Raw genomic sequence first — 23,220 nt, forward strand, 5'->3', positions numbered from 1 at the left:
GTTTTGAGCTTATGGCCTGTACCTCCACATCCAGCCTGCTGGTACCCTTGGCTTCTAAAAGGCCTAGGCTCGCTGTTTGACGGAAGTGCTGGGAGAGGTAATTGGAATCACCCGGCACACAAGACTAGTGCCTCCAAGCTCAGTTCAGTGATTTCCTAGTAATTCCTGTGGTAGACTGGTGCTACATACTAAGTTCCATACGTGAGAGGGTAGCTGAACGCCTTGTCCAAAACCATCTTACTTCTGAGAGTTGAGCTCAGCCTCAGTCCCTCACAGTTCCACACTGCCTGCAGAGTGAGTTTCGCAGGTCTTCAGCAGAGACGTTTACCAGAGGCTTCTGAGACGCAGGGTAACAATGCAGACCTGGAGGGTATCCCCAGGTGCAGTCGACTGGTAATCTTGGAACCTCCTGATTCAGAATACTGCTACCTTCTCACTGCCATAGGAATGCAGCTAGTTGACAGCTGGCTTCAAGACATGCTTCCCTGTGAGAGCTGAGGACAGGGCAGAACCCTCCCGCATGCTGCCTGACTGTAGGAGTAGCTGCTAACATCCTTATGTTAGTGGCTGGGAGAGGTTGCGGGAAAAGCATGTGTGAGCACTGGGCCTGAACTCCCGTGTATCTGAGTTGAATACAGCGATTTCCAACGGCTTTCCTCAACCAGAGTGTAGCTAGGTTCCAAATCCCATGTACGAGTGGGTAGCAGACATCTGCCTCCCATGCATACACACTTCTGAGAGTTGAGCTTATGGCCTGTACCTCCACAGCCAGCCTGCTGGTACCCTTGGCTTCTAAAAGGCCTAGGCTCGCTGTTTGACGGAAGTGCTGGGAGAGGTAATTGGAATCTCCCGGCACACAAGACGAGTGCCTCCAAGCTCAATTCACGATTTCCCAGTAATTCTTGTGGTAGACAGGTGCTACATACTAAGTTCCATATGTGAGAAGGTAGCTGAACGCTTTGTCCAAAAGCATCTTACTTCTGAGAGTTGAGCACACCCTCAGTCCCTCACACTTCCACACTGCCTGCAGAGTGAGTTTCACACGTCTTCACCAGAGACGATTGCCAGAGGCTTCTGAGTACAAGTTAACAATGCAGACCTGGAGGGTATCTCCAGGTGCAGTAGAGTGGTAATCTTGGAACCTCCTGACTCTGAGTACTGCTACCTTCTCACTGCCATAGGAATTCAGCTAGTTGACAGCTGGCTTCAAGACATGTTTCCCTGTGAGTGCTGAGGACAGGGCAGAACCCTCCCGCATGCTGCCTCACTGTAGGAGTAGCTGCTAACATCCTTATGTTAGTGGCTGGGAGAGGTTGCGGGAAAAGCATGTGTGAGCACTGGGCCTGAACTCCCGTGTATCTGAGTTGAATACAGCGATTTCCAACGGCTTTCCTCAACCAGAGTGTAGCTATGTTCCAAATCCCATGTACGAGCGGGTAGCAGACATCTGCCTCCCATGCATACACACTTCTGAGAGTTGAGCTTATGGCCTGTACCTCCACAGCCAACCTGATGGTACCCTTGGCTTCTAAAAGGCCTAGGCTCGCTGTTTGACGGAAGTGCTGGGAGAGGTAATTGGAATATCCCGGCACACAAGACGAGTGCCTCCAAGCTCAATTCACGATTTCCCAGTAAATCTTGTGGTAGACAGGTGCTACATACTAAGTTCCATATGTGAGAAGGTAGCTGAACGCCTTGTCCAAAAGCATCTTACTTCTGAGAGTGAGCACACCCTCAGTCCCTCACACTTCCACACTTCCTGCAGAGTGAGTTTCACACGTCTTCACCAGAGACGATTGCCAGAGGCTTCTGAGTACAAGTTAACAATGCAGACCTGGAGGGTATCTCCAGGTGCAGTAGAGTGGTAATCTTGGAACCTCCTGACTCAGAGTACTGCTACCTTCTCACTGCCATAGGAATGCAGCTAGTTGACAGCTGGCTTCAAGACATGTTTCCCTGTGAGAGCTGAGGACAGGGCAGAGCCCTCCCGCATGCTGCCTGACTGTAGGAGTAGCTGCTAACATTCTAATGTTAGTGGCTGGGAGAGGGTGCGGGAAAAGCATGTGTGAGCACTGGGCCTGAACTCCCGTGTATCTGAGTTGAATACAGCGATTTCCAATGGCCTTCTTCAATCACAGTGTAGCTAGGTTTCAACTCCCATGTCCGAGTGGGTAGCAGACATCTGCCTCCCATGCATACACATTTCTGAGAGTTGAGCTTATGGCCTGTACCTCCACATCCAGCCTGCTGGTACCCTTGGTTTCTAAAAGGCCTAGGCTCGCTGTTTGACGGAAGTGCTGGGAGAGGTAATTGGAATCACCCGGCACACAAGACTAGTGCCTCCAAGCTCAGTTCAGCGATTTCCTAGTAATTCCTGTGGTAGACTGGTGCTACATACTAAGTTCCATACGTGAGAGGGTAGCTGAACGCCTTGTCCAAAACCATCTTACTTCTGAGAGTTGAGCTCAGCCTCACTCCCTCACAGTTCCACACTGCCTGCAGAGTGAGTTTCGCAGGTCTTCAGCAGAGACGTTTGTCAGAGGCTTCTGAGACGCAGGGTAACAATGCAGACCTGGAGGGTATCCCCAGGTGCAGTCGACTGGTATTCTTGGAACCTCCTGACTCAGAATACTGCTACCTTCTCACTGCCATAGGAATGCAGCTAGTTGACAGCTGGCTTCAAGACATGCTTCCCTGTGAGAGCTGAGGACAGGGCAGAACCCTCCCGCATGCTGCCTGACTGTAGGAGTAGCTGCTAACATCCTTATGTTAGTGGCTGGGAGAGGTTGCGGGAAAAGCATGTGTGAGCACTGGGCCTGAACTCCCGTGTATCTGAGTTGAATACAGCGATTTCCAACGGCTTTCCTCAACCAGAGTGTAGCTAGGTTCCAAATCGCATGTACGAGGGGGTAGCAGACATCTGCCTCCCATGCATACACACTTCTGAGAGTTGAGCTTATGGCCTGTACCTCCACAGCCAGCCTGCTGGTACCCTTGGCTTCTAAAAGGCCTAGGCTCGCTGTTTGACGGAAGTGCTTGGAGAGGTAATTGGAATCACCCGGCACACAAGACTAGTGCCTCCAAGCTCAGTTCAGCGATTTCCTAGTTATTCCTGTGGTAGACTGGTGCTACATACTAAGTTCCATACGTGAGAGGGTAGCTGAACGCCTTGTCCAAAACCATCTTACTTCTGAGAGTTGAGCTCAGCCTCAGTCCCTCACAGTTCCACACTGCCTGCAGAGTGAGTTTCGCAGGTCTTCAGCAGAGACGTTTGCCAGAGGCTTCTGAGACGCAGGGTAACAATGCAGACCTGGAGGGTATCCCCAGGTGCAGTCGACTGGTAATCTTGGAACCTCCTGACTCAGAATACTGCTACCTTCTCACTGCCATAGGAATGCAGTTAGTTGACAGCTGGCTTCAAGACATGCTTCCCTGTGAGAGCTGAGGACAGGGCAGAACCCTCCCGCATGCTGCCTGACTGTAGGAGTAGCTGCTAACATCCTTATGTTAGTGGCTGAGAGAGGTTGCGGGAAAAGCATGTGTGAGCACTGGGCCTGAACTCCCGTGTATCTGAGTTGAATACAGCGATTTCCAACGGCTTTCCTCAACCAGAGTGTAGCTAAGTTCCAAATCCCATGTACGAGCGGGTAGCAGACATCTGCCTCCCATGCATACACACTTCTGAGAGTTGAGCTTATGGCCTGTACCTCCACATCCAGCCTGCTGGTACCCTTGGCTTCTAAAAGGCCTAGGCTCTCTGTTTGTCGGAAGTGCTGGGAGAGGTAATTGGAATCTCCCGGCACACAAGACGAGTGCCTCCAAGCTCAATTCACGATTTCCCAGTAATTCTTCTGGTAGACAGGTGCTACATACTAAGTTCCATATGTGAGAAGGTAGCTGAACGCCTTGTCCAAAAGCATCTTACTTCTGAGAGTTGAGCACACCCTCAGTCCCTCACACTTCCACACTGCCTGCAGAGTGAGTTTCACACGTCTTCACCAGAGACGATTGCCAGAGGCTTCTGAGTATAAGTTAACAATGCAGACCTGGAGGGTATCTCCAGGTGCAGTAGAGTGGTAATCTTGGAACCTCCTGACTCAGAGTACTGCTACCTTCTCACTGCCATAGGAATGCAGCTAGTTGCCAGCTGGCTTCAAGACGTGCTTCCCTGTGAGAGCTGAGGACAGGGCAGAACCCTCCCGCATGCTGCCTGACTGTAGGAGTAGCTGCTAACATCCTTATGTTAGTGGCTGGGAGAGGTTGCTGGAAAAGCATGTGTGAGCACTGGGCCTGAACTCCCGTGTATCTGAGTTGAATACAGCGATTTCCACCGGCGTTCTTCAACCAGAGTGTAGCTAGGTTCCAAATCCCATGTACGAGCGGGTAGCAGACATCTGCCTCCCATGCATACAAACTTCTGAGAGTTGAGCTTATGGCCTGTACCTCCACAGCCAGCCTGCTGTTACCCTTGGCTTCTAAAAGGCCTAGGCTCGCTGTTTGACGGAAGTGCTTGGAGAGGTAATTGGAATCACCCGGCACACAAGACTAGTGCCTCCAAGCTCAGTTCAGCGATTTCCTAGTTATTCCTGTGGTAGACTGGTGCTACATACTAAGTTCCATACGTGAGAGGGTAGCTGAACGCCTTGTCCAAAACCATCTTACTTCTGAGAGTTGAGCTCAGCCTCAGTCCCTCACAGTTCCACACTGCCTGCAGAGTGAGTTTCGCAGGTCTTCAGCAGAGACGTTTGCCAGAGGCTTCTGAGACGCAGGGTAACAATGCAGACCTGGAGGGTATCCCCAGGTGCAGTCGACTGGTAATCTTGGAACCTCCTGACTCAGAATACTGCTACCTTCTCACTGCCATAGGAATGCAGTTAGTTGACAGCTGGCTTCAAGACATGCTTCCCTGTGAGAGCTGAGGACAGGGCAGAACCCTCCCGCATGCTGCCTGACTGTAGGAGTAGCTGCTAACATCCTTATGTTAGTGGCTGGGAGAGGTTGCGGGAAAAGCATGTGTGAGCACTGGGCCTGAACTCCCGTGTATCTGACTTGAATACAGCGATTTCCACCGGCGTTCCTCAACCAGAGTGTAGCTAGGTTCCAAATCCCATGTACGAGCGGGTAGCAGACATCTGCCTCCCATGCATACACACTTCTGAGAGTTGAGCTTATGGCCTGTACCTCCACATCCAGCCTGCTGGTACCCTTGGATTCTAAAAGGCCTAGGCTCGCTGTTTGACGGAAGTGCTGGGAGAGGTAATTGGAATCTCCCGGCACACAAGACGAGTGCCTCCAAGCTCATATCACGATTTCACAGTAATTCTTGTGGTAGACAGGTGCTACATACTAAGTTCCATATGTGAGATGGTAGCTGAACGCCTTGTCCAAAAGCATCTTACTTCTGAGAGTGTAGCCCACCCTCAGTCCCTCACAGTTCCACACTGCCTGCAGAGTGAGTTTCACACGTCTTCACCAGAGACGATTGCCAGAGGCTTCTGAGTACAAGTTAACAATGCAGACCTGGAGGGTATCTCCAGGTGCAGTAGAGTGGTAATCTTGGAACCTCCTGACTCAGAGTACTGCTACCTTCTCACTGCCATAGGAATGCAGCTAGTTGACAGCTGGCTTCAAGACATGCTTCCCTGTGAGAGCTGAGGACAGGGCAGAACCCTCCCGCATGCTGCCTGACTGTAGGAGTAGCTGCTAACATCCTAATGTTAGTGGCTGGGAGAGGTTGCGGGAAAAGCATGTGTGAGCACTGGGCCTGAACTCCCGTGTATCTGAGTTGAATACAGCGATTTCCAATGGCCTTCTTCAATCACAGTGTAGCTAGGTTCCAACTCCCATGTCCGAGTGGGTAGCAGACATCTGCCTCCCATGCATATACACTTCTGAGAGTTGAGCTTATGGCCTGTACCTCCACAGCCAGCCTGCTGGTACCCTTGGCTTCTAAAAGACCTAGGCTCGCTGTTTGACGGAAGTGCTGGGAGAGGTAATTGGAATCACCCGGCACACAAGACTAGTGCCTCCAAGCTCAGTTCAGCGATTTCCTAGTAATTCCTGTGGTAGACTGGTGCTACATACTAAGTTCCATACGTGAGAGGGTAGCTGAACGCCTTGTCCAAAACCATCTTACTTCTGAGAGTTGAGCTCAGCCTCAGTCCCTCACAGTTCCACACTGCCTGCAGAGTGAGTTTCGCAGGTCTTCAGCAGAGACGTTTGCCAGAGGCTTCTGAGACGCAGGGTAACAATGCAGACCTGGAGGGTATCCCCAGGTGCAGTCGACTGGTAATCTTGGAACCTCCTGACTCAGAGTACTGCTACCTTCTCACTGCCATAGGAATGCAGCTAGTTGACAGCTGGCTTCAAGACATACTTCCCTGTGAGAGCTGAGGACAGGGCAGAACCCTCCCGCATGCTGCCTGACTGTAGGAGTAGCTGCTAACATCCTTATGTTAGTGGCTGGGAGAGGTTGCGGGAAAAGCATGTGTGAGCGCTGGGCCTGAACTCCCGTGTATCTGAGTTGAATACAGCGATTTCCAACGGCTTTCCTCAACCAGAGTGTAGCTAGGTTCCAAATCCCATGTACGAGCGGGTAGCAGACATCTGCCTCCCATGCATACACACTTCTGAGAGTTGAGCTTATGGCCTGTACCTCCACAGCAAGCCTGCTGGTACCCTTGGCTTCTAAAAGGCCTAGGCTCGCTGTTTGACGGAAGTGCTGGGAGAGGTAATTGGAATCTCCCGGCACACAAGGCGAGTGCCTCCAAGCTCAATTCACGATTTCCCAGTAATTCTTGTGGTAGACAGGTGCTACATACTAAGTTCCATATGTGAGATGGTAGCTGAACGCCTTGTCCAAAAGCATCTTACTTCTGAGAGTTGAGCCCACCCTCAGTCCCTCACAGTTCCACACTGCCTGCAGAGTGAGTTTCACACGTCTTCACCAGAGACGATTGCCAGAGGCTTCTGAGTACAAGTTAACAATGCAGACCTGGAGGGTATCTCCAGGTGCAGTAGAGTGGTAATCTTGGAACCTCCTGAATCAGAGTACCGCTACCTTCTCACTGCCATAGGAATGCAGCTAGTTGACAGCTGGCTTCAAGACATGCTTCCCTGTGAGAGCTGAGGACAGGGCAGAACCCTCCCGCATGCTGCCTGACTGTAGGAGTAGCTGCTAACATCCTAATGTTAGTGGCTGGGAGAGGTTGCGGGAAAAGCATGTGTGAGCACTGGGCCTGAACTCCCGTGTATCTGAGTTGAATACAGCGATTTCCAATGGCCTTCTTCAATCACAGTGTAGCTAGGTTCCAACTCCCATGACCGAGTGGGTAGCAGACATCTGCCTCCCATGCATATACACTTCTGAGAGTTGAGCTTATGGCCTGTAACTCCACAGCCAGCCTGCTGGTACCCTTGGCTTCTAAAAGACCTAGGCTCGCTGTTTGACGGAAGTGCTGGGAGAGGTAATTGGAATCACCCGGCACACAAGACTAGTGCCTCCAAGCTCAGTTCAGCGATTTCCTAGTAATTCCTGTGGTAGACTGGTGCTACATACTAAGTTCCATACGTGAGAGGGTAGCTGAACGCCTTGTCCAAAACCATCTTACTTCTGAGAGTTGAGCTCAGCCTCAGTCCCTCACAGTTCCACACTGCCTGCAGAGTGAGTTTCGCAGGTCTTGAGCAGAGACGTTTGCCAGAGGCTTCTGAGACGCAGGGTAACAATGCAGACCTGGAGGGTATCCCCAGGTGCAGTCGACTGGTAATCTTGGAACCTCCTGACTCAGAGTACTGCTACCTTCTCACTGCCATAGGAATGCAGCTAGTTGACAGCTGGCTTCAAGACATGCTTCCCTGTGAGAGCTGAGGACAGGGCAGAACCCTCCGGCATGCTGCCTGACTGTAGGAGTAGCTGCTAACATCCTTATGTTAGTGGCTGGGAGAGGTTGCGGGAAAAGCATGTGTGAGCGCTGGGCCTGAACTCCCGTGTATCTGAGTTGAATACAGCGATTTCCAACGGCTTTCCTCAACCAGAGTGTAGCTAGGTTACAAATCCCATGTACGAGCGGGTAGCAGACATCTGCCTCCCATGCATACACACTTCTGAGAGTTGAGCTTATGGACTGTACCTCCACAGCCAGCCTGCTGGTACCCTTGGCTTCTAAAAGGCCTAGGCTCGCTGTTTGACGGAAGTGCTGCGAGAGGTAATTGGAATCTCCCGGAACACAAGACGAGTGCCTCCAAGCTCAATTCACGATTTCCCAGTAATTCTTGTGGTAGACAGGTTCTACATACTAAGTTCCATATGTGAGATGGTAGCTGAACGCCTTGTCCAAAAGCATCTTACTTCCGAGAGTTGAGCCCACACTCAGTCCCTCACAGTTCCACACTGCCTGCAGAGTGAGTTTCACACGTCTTCACCAGAGACGATTGCCAGAGGCTTCTGAGTACAAGTTAACAATGCAGACCTGGAGGGTATCTCCAGGTGCAGTAGAGTGGTAATCTTGGAACCTCCTGACTCAGAGTACTGCTACCTTCTCACTGCCATAGGAATGCAGCTAGTTGACAGCTGGCTTCAAGACATGCTTCCCTGTGAGAGCTGAGGACAGGGCAGAACCCTCCCGCATCCTGCCTGACTGTAGGAATAGCTGCTAACATCCTAATGTTAGTGCCTGGGAGAGGTTGCGGGAAAAGCATGTGTGAGCACTGGGCCTGAACTCCCGTGTATCTGAGTTGAATACAGCGATTTCCAATGGCCTTCTTCAATCACAGTGTAGCTAGGTTCCAACTCCCATGTCCGAGTGGGTAGCAGACATCTGCCTCCCATGCATATACACTTCTGAGAGTTGAGCTTATGGCCTGTACCTCCACAGCCAGCCTGCTGGTACCCTTGGCTTCTAAAAGGCCTAGGCTCGCTGTTTGACGGAAGTGCTTGAGAGGTAATTGGAATCACCCGGCACACAAGTCTAGTGCCTCCAAGCTCAGTTCAGCGATTTCCTAGTAATTCCTGTGGTAGACTGGTGCTACATACTAAGTTCCATACGTGAGAGTGTAGCTGAACGCCTTGTCCAAAAAAATCTTACTTCTGAGAGTAGAGCTCAGCCTCAGTCCCTCACAGTTCCACACTGCCTGCAGAGTGAGTTTCGCAGGTCTTCAGCAGAGACGTTTGCCAGAGGCTTCTGAGACGCAGGGTAACAATGCAGACCTGGAGGGTATCCCCAGGTGCAGTCGACTGGTAATCTTGGAACCTCCTGACTCAGAATACTGCTACCTTCTCACTGACATAGGAATGCAGCTAGTTGACAGCTAGCTGGCTTCAAGACATGCTTCCCTGTGAGAGCTGAGGACAGGGCAGAACCCTCCCGCATGCTGCCTGACTGTAGGAGTAGCTGCTAACATCCTAATGTTAGTGGCTGGGAGAGGTTGCGGGAAAAGCATGTGTGAGCACTGGGCCTGAACTCCCGTGTATCTGAGTTGAATACAGCGATTTCCAACGGCTTTCCTCAACCAGAGTGTAGCTAGGTTCCAAATCCCATGTACGAGCGGGTAGCAGACATCTGCCTCCCATGCATACACACTTCTGAGAGTTGAGCTTATGGCCTGTACCTCCACAGCAAGCCTGCTGGTACCCTTGGCTTCTAAAAGGCCTATGCTCGCTGTTTGACGGAAGTGCTGGGAGAGGTAATTGGAATCTCCCGGCACACAAGACGAGTGCCTCCAAGCTCAATTCACGATTTCCCAGTAATTCTTGTGGTAGACAGGTGCTACATACTAAGTTCCATATGTGAGATGGTAGCTGAACGCCTTGTCCAAAAGCATCTTACTTCTGAGAGTTGAGCCCACCCTTAGTCCCTCACAGTTCCACACTGCCTGCAGAGTGAGTTTCACACGTCTTCACCAGAGACGATTGCCAGAGGCTTCTGAGTACAAGTTAACAATGCAGACCTGGAGGGTATCTCCAGGTGCAGTAGAGTGGTAATCTTGGAACCTCCTGACTCAGAGTACTGCTACCTTCTCACTGCCATAGGAATGCAGCTAGTTGACAGCTGGCTTCAAGACATGCTTCGCTGAGAGAGCTGAGGACAGGGCAGAACCCTCCCTCATGCTGCCTGACTGTAGGAGTAGCTGCTAACATCCTAATGTTAGTGGCTGGGAGAGGTTGCGGGAAAAGCATGTGTGAGCGTTGGGCCTGAACTCCCGTGTATCTGAGTTGAATACAGCGATTTTCAATGGCCTTCTTCAATCACAGTGTAGCTAGGTTCCAACACCCATGTCCGAGTGGGTAGCAGACATCTGCCTCCCATGCATACACACTTCTGAGAGTTGAGCTTATGGCCTGTACCTCCACATCCAGCCTGCTGGTACCCTTGGCTTCTAAAAGGCCTAGGCTCGCTGTTTGACGGAAGTGCTGGGAGAGGTAATTGGAATCACCCGGCACACAAGACTAGTGCCTCCAAGCTCAGTTCAGCGATTTCCTAGTAATTCCTGTGGTAGACTGGTGCTACATACTAAGTTCCATACGTGAGAGGGTAGCTGAACGCCTTGTCCAAAACCATCTTACTTCTGAGAGTTGAGCTCAGCCTCAGTCCCTCACAGTTCCACACTGCCTGCAGAGTGAGTTTCGCAGGTCTTCAGCAGAGACGTTTGCCAGAGGCTTCTGAGACGCAGGGTAACAATGCAGACCTGGAGGGTATCCCCAGGTGCAGTCGACTGGTAATCTTGGAACCTCCTGACTCAGAATACTGCTACCTTCTCACTGCCACAGGAATGCAGCTAGTTGACAGCTGGCTTCAAGACATGCTTCCCTGTGAGAGCTGAGGACAGGGCAGAACCCTCCCGCATCCTGCCTGACTGTAGGAGTAGCTGCTAACATCCTAATGTTAGTGGCTGGGAGAGGTTAAGGGGAAAGCATGTGTGAGCACTGGGCCTGAACTCCCGTGTATCTGAGTTGAATACAGCGATTTCCAATGGCCTTCTTCAATCACAGTGTAGCTAGGTTCCAACTCCCATGTCCGAGTGGGTAGCAGACATCTGCCTCCCATGCATACACACTTCTGAGAGTTGAGCTTATGGCCTGTACCTCCACATCCAACCTGCTGGTACCCTTGGCTTCTAAAGGCCTAGGCTCGCTGTTTGACGGAAGTGCTGGGAGAGGTAATTGGAATCACCCGGCACACAAGACTAGTGCCTCCAAGCTCAGTTCAGCGATTTCCTAGTAATTCCTGTGGTAGACTGGTGCTACATACTAAGTTCCATACGTGAGAGGGTAGCTGAACGCCTTGTCCAAAACCATCTTACTTCTGAGAGTTGAGCTCAGCCTCAGTCCCTCACAGTTCCACACTGCCTGCAGAGTGAGTTTCGCAGGTCTTCAGCAGAGACGTTTGCCAGAGGCTTCTGAGACGCAGGGTAACAATGCAGACCTGGAGGGTATCCCCAGGTGCAGTCGACTGGTAATCTTGGAACCTCCTGACTCAGAATACTGCTACCTTCTCACTGCCATAGGAATGCAGCTAGTTGACAGCTAGCTGGCTTCAAGACATGCTTCCCTGTGAGAGCTGAGGACAGGGCAGAACCCTCCCTCATCCTGCCTGAATGTAGGATTAGCTGCTAACATCCTAATGTTAGTGGCTGGGAGAGGTTGCGGGAAAAGCATGTGTGAGCACTGGGCCTGAACTCCCGTGTATCTGAGTTGAATACAGCGATTTCCAACGGCTTTCTTCAACCAGAGTGTAGCTAGGTTCCAAATCCCATGTACGAGCGGGTAGCAGACATCTGCCTCTCATGCATACACACTTCTGAGAGTTGAGCTTATGGCCTGTACCTCCACATCCAGCCTGCTGGTAACCTTGGCTTCTAAAAGGCCTAGGCTCGCTGTTTGACGGAAGTGCTGGGAGAGGTAATTGGAATCTCCCGGCACACAAGACGAGTGCCTCCAAGCTCAATTCACGATTTCCCAGTAATTCTTGTTGTAGACAGGTGCTACATACTAAGTTCCATATGTGAGAAGGTAGCTGAACGCCTTGTCCCAAAGCATCTTACTTCTGAGAGTTGAGCACACCCTCAGTCCCTCACACTTCCACACTGCCTGCAGAGTGAGTTTCACACGTCTTCACCAGAGACGATTGCAAGAGGCTTCTGAGTACAAGTTACACTGCAGACCTGGAGGGTATCTCCAGGTGTAGTAGAGTGTTAATCTTGGAACCTCCAGACTCAGAGTACTGCTACCTTCTCACTGCCATAGGAATGCAGCTAGTTGACAGCTGGCTTCAAGACATGCTTCCCTGTGAGAGCTGAGGACAGGGCAGAACCCTCCCGCATGCTGCCTGACTGTAGGAGTAGCTGCTAACATCCTTATGTTAGTGGCTGGGAGAGGTTGCGGGAAAAGCATGTGTGAGCACTGGGCCTGAACTCCCGTGCATCTGAGTTGAATACAGCGATTTCCAATGGCCTTCTTCAATCACAGTGTAGCTAGGTTCCAACTCCCATGTCCGAGTGGGTAGCAGACATCTGCCTCCCATGCATACACACTTCTGAGAGTTGAGCTTATGGCCTGTACCTCCACAGCCAGCCTGCTGGTACCCTTGGCTTCTAAAGGCCTAGGCTCGCTGTTTGACGGAAATGCTGGGAGAGGTAATTGGAATCACCCGGCACACAAGACTAGTGCCTCCAAGCTCAGTTCAGCGATTTCCTAGTAATTCCTGTGGTAGACTGGTGCTACATACAAAGTTCCATACGTGAGAGGGTAGCTGAACGCCTTGTCCAAAACCATCTTACATCTGAGAGTTGAGCTCAGCCTCAACCCTCACAGTTCCACACTCCCTGCAGAGTGAGTTTCGCAGGTCTTCAGCAGAGACGTTTGCCAGAGGCTTCTGAGACGCAGGGTAACAATGCAGACCTGGAGGGTATCCCCAGGTGCAGTCGACTGGTAATCTTGGAACCTCCTGACTCAGAATACTGCTACCTTCTCACTGCCATAGGAATGCAGCTAGTTGACAGCTGGCTTCAAGACATGCTTCCCTGTGAGAGCTGAGGACAGGGCAGAACCCTCCCGCATGCTTCCTGACTGTAGGAGTAGCTGCTAACATCCTTATGTTAGTGGCTGGGAGAGGTTGCGGGAAAAGCATGTGTGAGCACTGGGCCTGAACTCCCGTGTATCTGAGTTGAATACAGCGATTTCCAACGGCGTTCCTCAACCAGAGTGTAGCTAGGTTCCAAATCCCATGTACGAGCGGGTAGCAGATATCTGCCTCCCATGCATACACACTTCTGAGAGTTGAGCTTATGGCCTGTACCTCCACATCCAGCCTGCTGGTACCCTTGGCTTCTAAAAGTCCTAGGCTCGCTGTTTGACGGAAGTGCTGGGAGAGGTAATTGGAATCACCCGGCACACAAGACTAGTGCCTCCAAGCTCAGTTCAGCGATTTCCTAGTAATTCCTGTGGTAGACTGGTGCTACATACTAAGTTCCATACGTGAGAGGGTAGCTGAACCCTTGTCCAAAAAAATCTTACTTCTGAGAGTTGAGCTCAGCCTCAGTCCCTCACAGTTCCACACTGCCTGCAGAGTGAGTTTCGCAGGTCTTCAGCAGAGACGTTTGCCAGAGGCTTCTGAGACGCAGGGTAACAATGCAGACCTGGAGGGTATCCCCAGGTGCAGTCGACTGGTAATCTTGGAACCTCCTGACTCAGAATACTGCTACCTTCTCACTGCCATAGGAATGCAGCTAGTTGACAGCTAGCTGGGTTCAAGACATGCTTCCCTGAGAGAGCTGAGGACAGGGCAGAACCCTCCCGCATGCTGCCTGACTGTAGGAGTAGCTGCTAACATCCTAATGTTAGTGGCTGGGAGAGGTTGCGGGAAAAGCATGTGTGAGCACTGGGCCTGAACTCCCGTGTATCTGAGTTGAATACAGCGATTTCCAACGGCTTTCCTCAACCAGAGTGTAGCTAAGTTCCAAATCCCATGTACGAGCGGGTAGCAGACATCTGCCTCCCATGCATACACACTTCTGAGAGTTGAGCTTATGGCCTGTACCTCCACATCCAGCCTGCTGGTACCCTTGGCTTCTAAAAGGCCTAGGCTCGCTGTTTGACGGAAGTGCTGGGAGAGGTAATTGGAATCTCCCGGCACACAAGACGAGTGCCTCCAAGCTCAATTCACGATTTCCCAGTAATTCTTGTGGTAGACAGGTGCTACATACTAAGTTCCATATGTGAGAAGGTAGCTGAACGCCTTGTCCAAAAGCATCTTACTTCTGAGTTTTGAGCACACCCTCAGTCCCTCACACTTCCACACTGCCTGCAGAGTGAGTTTCACACGTCTTCACCAGAGACGATTGCCAGAGGCTTCTGAGTACAAGTTAACAATGCAGACCTGGAGGGTATCTCCAGGTGCAGTAGAGTGGTAATCTTGGAACCTCCTGACTCAGAGTACTGCTACCTTCTCACTGCCATAGGAATGCAGCTAGTTGACAGCTAACTGGCTTCAAGACATGCTTCCCTGAGAGAGCTGAGGACAGGGCAGAACCCTCCCGCATCCTGCCTGACTGTAGGAGTAGCTGGTAACATCCTAATGTTAGTGGCTGGGAGAGGTTGCGGGAAAAGCATGTGTGAGCACTGGGCCTGAACTCCCGTGTATCTGAGTTGAATACAGCGATTTCCAACGGCGTTCCTCAACCAGAGTGTAGCTAGGTTCCAAACCCCATGTACGAGCGGGTAGCAGATATCTGCCTCCCATGCATACACACTTCTGAGAGTTGAGCTTATGGCCTGTACCTCCACATCCAGCCTGCTGGTACCCTTGGCTTCTAAAAGGCCTAGGCTCGCTGTTTGACGGAAGTGCTGGGGGAGGTAATTGGAATCTCCCGGCACACAAGACTAGTGCCTCCAAGCTCAGTTCAGCGATTTCCTAGTAATTTCTGTGGTAGACTGGTGCTACATACTAAGTTCCATACGTGAGAGGGTAGCTGAACGCCTTGTCCAAAACCATCTTACTTCTGAGAGTTGAGCTCAGCCTCAGTCCCTCACAGTTCCACACTGCCTGCAGAGTGAGTTTCGCAGGTCTTCAGCAGAGACGTTTGCCAGAGGCTTCTGAGACGCAGGGTAAGAATGCAGACCTGGAGGGTATCCCCAGGTGCAGTCGACTGGTAATCTTGGAACCTCCTGACTCAGAATACTGCTACCTTCTCACTGCCATAGGAATGCAGCTAGTTGACAGCTGGCTTCAAGACCTGCTTCCCTGTGAGAGCTGAGGACAGGGCAGAACCCTCCCGCATGCTGCCTGACTGTAGGAGTAGCTGCTAACATCCTTATGTTAGTGGCTGGGAGAGGTTGCGGGAAAAGCATGTGTGAGCACTGGGCCTGAACTCCCGTGTATCTGAGTTGAATACAGCGATTTCCAATGGCCTTCTTCAATCACAGTGTAGCTAGGTTCCAACTCCCATGTCCGAGTGGGTAGCAGACATCGGCCTCCCATGCATACACACTACTGAGAATTGAGCTTATGGCCTGTACCTCCACAGCCAGCCTGCTGGTACCCTTGGTTTCTAAAGGCCTAGGCTCGCTGTTTGACGGAAGTGCTAGGAGAGGTAATTGGAATCACCCGGCACACAAGACTAGTGCCTCCAAGCTCAGTTCAGCGATTTCCTAGTAATTCCTGTGGTAGACTGGTGCTACATACTAAGTTCCATACTGAGAGGGTAGCTGAACGCCTTGTCCAAAACCATCTTACTTCTGAGAGTTGAGCTCAGCCTCAGTCCCTCACAGTTCCACACTGCCTGCAGAGTGAGTTTCGCAGGTCTTCAGCAGAGACGTTTGCCAGAGGCTTCTGAGACGCAGGGTAACAATGCAGACCTGGAGGGTATCCCCAGGTGCAGTCGACTGGTAATCTTGGAACCTCCTGACTCAGAATACTGCTACCTTCTCACTGCCATAGGAATGCAGCTAGTTGACAGCTAGCTGGCTTCAAGACATGCTTCCCTGTGAGAGCTGAGGACAGGGCAGAACCCTCCCTCATCCTGCCTGAATGTAGGATTAGCTGCTAACATCCTAATGTTAGTGGCTGGGAGAGGTTGCGGGAAAAGCATGTTTGAGCACTGGGCCTGAACTCCCGTGTATCTGAGTTGAATACAGCGATTTCCAACGGCTTTCCTCAACCAGACTGTATCTAGGTTCCAAATCCCATGTACGAGCGGGTAGCAGACATCTGCCTCCCATGCATACACACTTCTGAGAGTTGAGCTTATGGCCTGTACCTCCACATCCAGCCTGCTGGTACCCTTGGTTTCTAAAAGTCCTAGGCTCGCTGTTTGACGGAAGTGCTGGGAGAGGTAATTGGAATCTCCCGGCACACAAGACGAGTGCCTCCAAGCTCAATTCACGATTTCCCAGTAATTCTTGTGGTAGACAGGTGCTACATACTAAGTTCCATATGTGAGAAGGTAGCTGAACGCCTTGTCCAAAAGCATCTTACTTCTGAGAGTTGAGCACACCCTCAGTCCCTCACACTTCCACACTGCCTGCAGAGTGAGTTTCACACGTCTTCACCAGAGACGATTGCCAGAGGCTTCTGAGTACAAGTTACACTGCAGACCTGGAGGGTATCTCCAGGTGCAGTAGAGTGGTAATCTTGGAACCTCCTGAATCAGTGTACTGCTACCTTCTCACTGCCATAGGAATGCAGCTAGTTGACAGCTGGCTTCAAGACATGCTTCCCTGTGAGAGCTGAGGACAGGGCAGAACCCTCCCGCATGCTGCCTGACTGTAGGAGTAGCTGCTAACATCCTTATGTTAGTGGCTGGGAGAGGTTGCGGGAAAAGCATGTGTGAGCACTGGGCCTGAACTCCCGTGTATCTGAGTTGAATACAGCGATTTCCAATGGCCTTCTTCAATCACAGTGTAGCTAGGTTCCAACTCCCATGTCCGAGTGGGTAGCAGACATCTGCCTCCCATGCATACACACTTCTGAGAGTTGAGCTTATGGCCTGAACCTCCACATCCAGCCTGCTGGTACCCTTGGCTTCTAAAGGCCTAGGCTCGCTGTTTGATGGAAATGCTGGGAGAGGTAATTGGAATCACCCGGCACACAAGACTAGTGCCTCCAAGCTCAGTTCAGCGATTTCCTAGTAATTCCTGTGGTAGACTGGTGCTACATACTAAGTTCCATACGTGAGAGGGTAGCTGAACGCCTTGTCCAAAACCATCTTACTTCTGAGAGTTGAGCTCAGCCTCAGTCCCTCACAGTTCCACACTGCCTGCAGAGTGAGTTTCGCAGGTCTTCAGCAGAGACGTTTGCCAGAGGCTTCTGAGACGCAGGGTAACAATGCAGACCTGGAGGGTATCCCCAGGTGCAGTCGACTGGTAATCTTGGAACCTCCTGACTCAGAATACTGCTACATTCTCACTGCCATAGGAATGCAGCTAGTTTACAGCTAGCTGGTTTCAAGACATGCCTCCCTGAGAGAGCTGAGGACAGGGCAGAACCCTCCCGCATGCTGCCTGACTGTAGGAGTAGCTGCTAACATCCTAATGTTAGTGGCTGGGAGAGGTTGCGGGAAAAGCATGTGTGAGCACTGGGCCTGAACTCCCGTGTATCTGAGTTGAATACAGCGATTTCCAACGGCTTTCTTCAACCAGAGAGTAGCTAGGTTCCAAATCCCATGTACGAGCGGGTAGCAGACATCTGCCTCCCATGCATACACAATTCTGAGAGTTGAGCTTATGGCCTGTACCTCCACATCCAGCCTGCTGGTAACCTTGGCTTCTAAAAGGCCTAGGCTCGCTGTTTGACGGAAGTGCTGGGAGAGGTAATTGGAATCTCCCGGCACACAAGACGAGTGCCTCCAAGCTCAATTCAGGATTTCCCAGTAATTCTTGTGGTAGACAGGTGCTACATACTAAGTTCCATATGTGAGATGGTAGCTGAACGCCTTGTCCAAAAGCATCTTACTTCTGAGAGTTGAGCCCACCCTCAGGCCCTCAGAGTTCCACACTGCCTGCAGAGTGAGTTTCACACGTCTTCACCAGAGACGATTGCAAGACGCTTCTGAGTACAAGTTAACAATGCAGACCTGGAGGGTATCTCCAGGTGCAGTAGAGTGGTAATCTTGGAACCTCCTGACTCAGAGTACTGCTACCTTCTCACTGCCATAGGAATGCAGCTAGTTGACAGCTGGCTTCAAGACATGCTTCCCTGTGAGAGCTGAGGACAGGGCAGAACCCTCCCGCATCCTGCCTGACTGTAGGAGTAGCTGCTAACATCCTTATGTTAGTGGCTGTGAGAGGTTGCGGGAAAAGCATGTGTGAGCACTGGGCCTGATCTCCCGTGTATCTGAGTTGAATACAGCGATTTCCAATGGCCTTCTTCAATCACAGTGTAGCTAGGTCTTAACTCCCATGTCCGAGTGGGTAGCAGACATCTGCCTCCCATGCATACACACTTCTGAGAGTTGAGCTTATAGCCTGTACCTCCACATCCAGCCTGCTGGTACCCTTGGCTTCTAAAAGGCCTAGGCTCGCTGTTTGACGGAAGTGCTGGGAGAGGTAATTGGAATCACCCGGCACACAAGACTAGTGCCTCCAAGCTCAGTTCAGCGATTTCCTAGTAATTCCTGTGGTAGACTGGTGCTACATACTAAGTTCCATACGTGAGACGGTAGCTGAACGCCTTGTCCAAAACCATCTTACTTCTGAGAGTTGAGCTCAGCCTCAGTCCCTCACAGTTCCACACTGCCTGCAGAGTGAGTTTCGCAGGTCTTCAGCAGTGACGTTTGCCAGAGGCTTCTGAGACGCAGGGTAACAATGCAGACCTGGAGGGTATCCCCAGGTGCAGTCGACTGGTAATCTTGGAACCTCCTGACTCAGAATACTGCTACCTTCTCACTGCCATAGGAATGCAGCTAGGTGACAGCTGGCTTCAAGACATGCTTCCCTGTGAGAGCTTAGGACAGGGCAGGACCCTCCCGCATGCTGCCTGACTGTAGGAGTAGCTGCTAACATCCTTATGTTAGTGGCTGGGAGAGGTTGCGGGAAAAGCATGTGTGAGCACTGGGCCTGAACTCCCGTGTATCTGAGTTGAATACAGCGATTTCCAACGGCTTTCCTCAACCAGAGTGTAGCTAGGTTCCAAATCCCATGTACGAGCGGGTAGCAGACATCTGCCTCCCATGCATACACACTTCTGAGAGTTGAGCTTATGGCCTGTACCTCCACAGCCAGCCTGCTGGTACCCTTGGCTTCTAAAAGGCCTAGGCTCGCTGTTTGACGGAAGTGCTGGGAGAGGTAATTGGAAGCTCCCGGCACACAAGACGAGTGTCTCCAAGCTCAATTCACGATTTCCCAGTAATTCATGTGGTAGACAGGTGCTACATACTAAGTTCCATATGTGAGAAGGTAGCTGAACGCCTTGTCCAAAAGCATCTTACTTCTGAGAGTTGAGCACACCCTCAGTCCCTCACACTTCCACACTGCCTGCAGAGTGAGTTTCACACGTCTTCACCAGAGACGATTGCCAGAGGCTTTTGAGTACAAGTTACAATGCAGACCTGGAGGGTTTCTCCAGGTGCAGTAGAGTGGTAATCTTGGAACCTCCTGACTCAGAGTACTGCTACCTTCTCACTGCCATAGGAATGCAGCTAGTTGACAGCTGGCTTCAAGACATGCTTCCCTGTGAGAGCTGAGGACAGGGCAGAACACTCCCGCATCAGCCTGACTGTAGGAGTAGCTGCTAACATCCTAATGTTAGTGGCTGGGAGAGGTTGCGGGAAAAGCACGTGTGAGCACTGGGCCTGAACTCCCGTGTATCTGAGTTGAATACAGCGATTTCCAATGGCCTTCTTCAATCACAGTGTAGCTAGGTTCCAACTCCCATGTCCGAGTGGGTAGCAGACATCTGCCTCCCATGCATACACACTTCTGAGAGTTGAGCTTATGGCCTGTACCTCCACATCCATTCTGCTGGTACCCTTGGCTTCTAAAAGGCCTAGGCTCGCTGTTTGACGGAAGTGCTGGGAGAGGTAATTGGAATCACCCGGCACACAAGACTAGTGCCTCCAAGCTCAGTTCAGTGATTTCCTAGTAATTCCTGTGGTAGACTGGTGCTACATACTAAGTTCCATACGTGAGAGGGTAGCTGAACGCCTTTTCCAAAAAAATCTTACTTCTGAGAGTAGAGCTCAGCCTCAGTCCCTCACAGTTCCACACTGCCTGCAGTGTGAGTTTCGCAGGTCTTCAGCAGAGACGTTTGCCAGAGGCTTCTGAGACGCAGGGTAACAATGCAGACCTTGAGGGTATCCCCAGGTGCAGTCGACTGGTAATCTTGGAACCTCCTTACTCAGAATACAGCTACCTTCTCACTGCCATAGGAATGCAGCTAGTTGACAGCTAGCTGGCTTCAAGACATGCTTCCCTGTGAGAGCTGAGGACAGGGCAGAACCCTCCCGCATGCTGCCTGACTGTAGGAGTAGCTGCTAACATCCTAATGTTAGTGGCTGGGAGAAGTTGCGGGAAAAGCATGTGTGAGCACTGGGCCTGAACTCCCGTGTATCTGAGTTGAATACAGCGATTTCGAACGGCTTTCCTCAACCAGAGTGTAGCTAGGTTCCAAATCCCATGTACGAGCGGGTAGCAGACATCTGCCTCCCATGCATACACACTACTGAGATTTGAGCTTATGGCCTGTACCTCCACAGCAAGCCTGCTGGTACCCTTGGCTTCTAAAAGGCCTAGGCTCGCTGTTTGACGGAAGTGCTGGGAGAGGTAATTGGAATCTCCCGGCACACAAGACGAGTGCCTCCAAGCTCAATTCACGATTTCCCAGTAATTCTTGTGGTAGACAGGTGCTACATACTAAGTACCATATGTGAGATGGTAGCTGAACGCCTTGTACAAAAGCATTTTACTTCTGAGAGTTGAGCCCACCCTCAGTCCCTCACAGTTCCACACTGCCTGCAGAGTGAGTTTCACACGTCTTCACCAGAGACGATTGCCAGAGGCTTCTGAGTACAAGTTAACAATGCAGACCTGGAGGGTATCTCCAGGTGCAGTAGAGTGGTAATCTTGGAACCTCCTGACTCAGAGTACTGCTACCTTCTCACTGCCATAGGAATGCAGCTAGTTGACAGCTGGCTTCAAGACATGCTTCGCTGAGAGAGCTGAGGACAGGGCAGAACCCTCCCTCATGCTGCCTGACTGTAGGTGTAGCTGCTAACATCCTTATGTTAGTGGCTGGGAGAGGTTGCGGGAAAAGCATGGGTGAGCACTGGGCCTGAACTCCCGTGTATCTGAGTTGAATATAGCGATTTCCAATGGCCTTCTTCAATCACAGTGTAGCTAGGTTCCAACACCCATGTCCGAGTGGGTAGCAGACATCTGCCTCCCATGCATACACACTTCTGAGAGTTGAGCTTATGGCCTGTACCTCCACAGCCAGCCTGCTGGTACCCTTGGCTTCTAAAAGGCCTAGGCTCGCTGTTTGACGGAAGTGCTGGGAGAGGTAATTGGAATCACCCGGCACACAAGACTAGTGCCTCCAAGCACAGTTCAGCGATTTCCTAGTAATTCCTGTGGTAGACTGGTGCTACATACTAAGTTCCATACGTGAGAGGGTAGCTGAACGCCTTGTCCAAAACCATCTTACTTCTGAGAGTTGAGCCCACCCTCAGGCCCTCACAGTTCCACACTGCCTGCAGAGTGAGTTTCGCAGGTCTTCAGCAGAGACGTTTGCCAGAGGCTTCTGACACGCAGGGTAACAATGCAGACCTGGAGGGTATCCCCAGGTGCAGTCGACTGGTAATCTTGGAACCTCCTGACTCAGAATACTGCTACTTTCTCACTGCCATAGGAATGCAGCTAGTTGACAGCTGGCTTCAAGACATGCTTCCCTGTGAGAGATGAGGACAGGGCAGAACCCTCCCGCATGCTGCCTGATTGTAGGAGTAGCTGCTAACATCCTTATGTTAGTGGCTTGGAGAGGTTGCGGGAAAAGCATGTGTGAGCACTGGGCCTGAACTCCCGTGTATCTGAGTTGAATACAGCGAATTCCAACGGCTTTCCTCAACCAGAGTGTAGGTAGGTTCCAACTCCCATGTCCGAGTGGGTAGCAGACATCTGCCTCCCATGTATACACACTTCTGAGAGTTGAGCTTATGGCCTGTACCTCCACATCCAGCCTGCTGGTACCCTTGGCTTCTAAAAGGCCTAGGCTCGCTGTTTGACGGAAGTGCTGGGAGAGGTAATTGGAATCTCCCGGCACACAAGACGAGTGCCTCCAAGCTCAATTCACGATTTCCCAGTAATTCTTGTGGTAGACAGGTGCTACATACTAAGTTCCATATGTGAGAAGGTAGCTGGGGGATCCCTGGGTGGCGCAGCGGTTTGGCGCCTGCCTTTGGCCCAGGGCGCGATCCTGGAGACCCGGGATCGAATCCCACGTCGGGCTCCCGGTGCATGGAGCCTGCTTCTCCCTCTGCCTATGTCTCTGCCTCTCTCTCTCTCTCTCTGTGACTGTCATAAATAAATAAAAATTAAAATGTTTAAAAAAAAAAAAAAAAAAGAGAAGGTAGCTGAACGCCTTGTCCAAAAGCATCTTACTTCTGAGAGTTGAGCACACCCTCAGTCCCTCACAGTTCCACACTGCCTGCAGAGTGAGTTTCACACGTCTTCACCAGAGACGATTGCCAGAGGCTTTTGAGTACAAGTTACAATGCAGACCTGGAGGGTATCTCCAGGTGCAGTAGAGTGGCAATCTTGGAACCTCCTGACTCAGAGTACTGCTACCTTCTCACTGCCATAGGAATGCAGCTAGTTGACAGCTGGCTTCAAGACATGCTTCCCTGTGAGAGCTGAGGACAGCGCAGAACCCTCCCGCATCCTGCCTGACTGTAGGAGTAGCTGCTAACATCCTAATGTTAGTGGCTGGGAGAGGTTGCGGGAAAAGCATGTGTGAGCACTGGGCCTGAACTCCCGTGTATCTGAGTTGAATACAGCGATTTCCAATGGCCTTCTTCAATCACAGTGTAGCTAGGTTCCAACTCCCATGTCCGAGTGGGTAGCAGACATCTGCCTCCCATGCATACACACTTCTGAGAGTTGAGCTTATGGCCTGTACCTCCACATCCAGCCTGCTGGTACCCTTGGCTTCTAAAAGGCCTAGGCTCGCTGTTTGACGGAAGTGCTGGGAGAGGTAATTGGAATCACCCGGCACACAAGACTAGTGCCTCCAAGCT

This window comes from Canis aureus, chromosome 20 (genome assembly GCF_053574225.1).
Source record: "Canis aureus isolate CA01 chromosome 20, VMU_Caureus_v.1.0, whole genome shotgun sequence".
NCBI classification, from domain to species: Eukaryota; Metazoa; Chordata; class Mammalia; order Carnivora; family Canidae; genus Canis; species Canis aureus.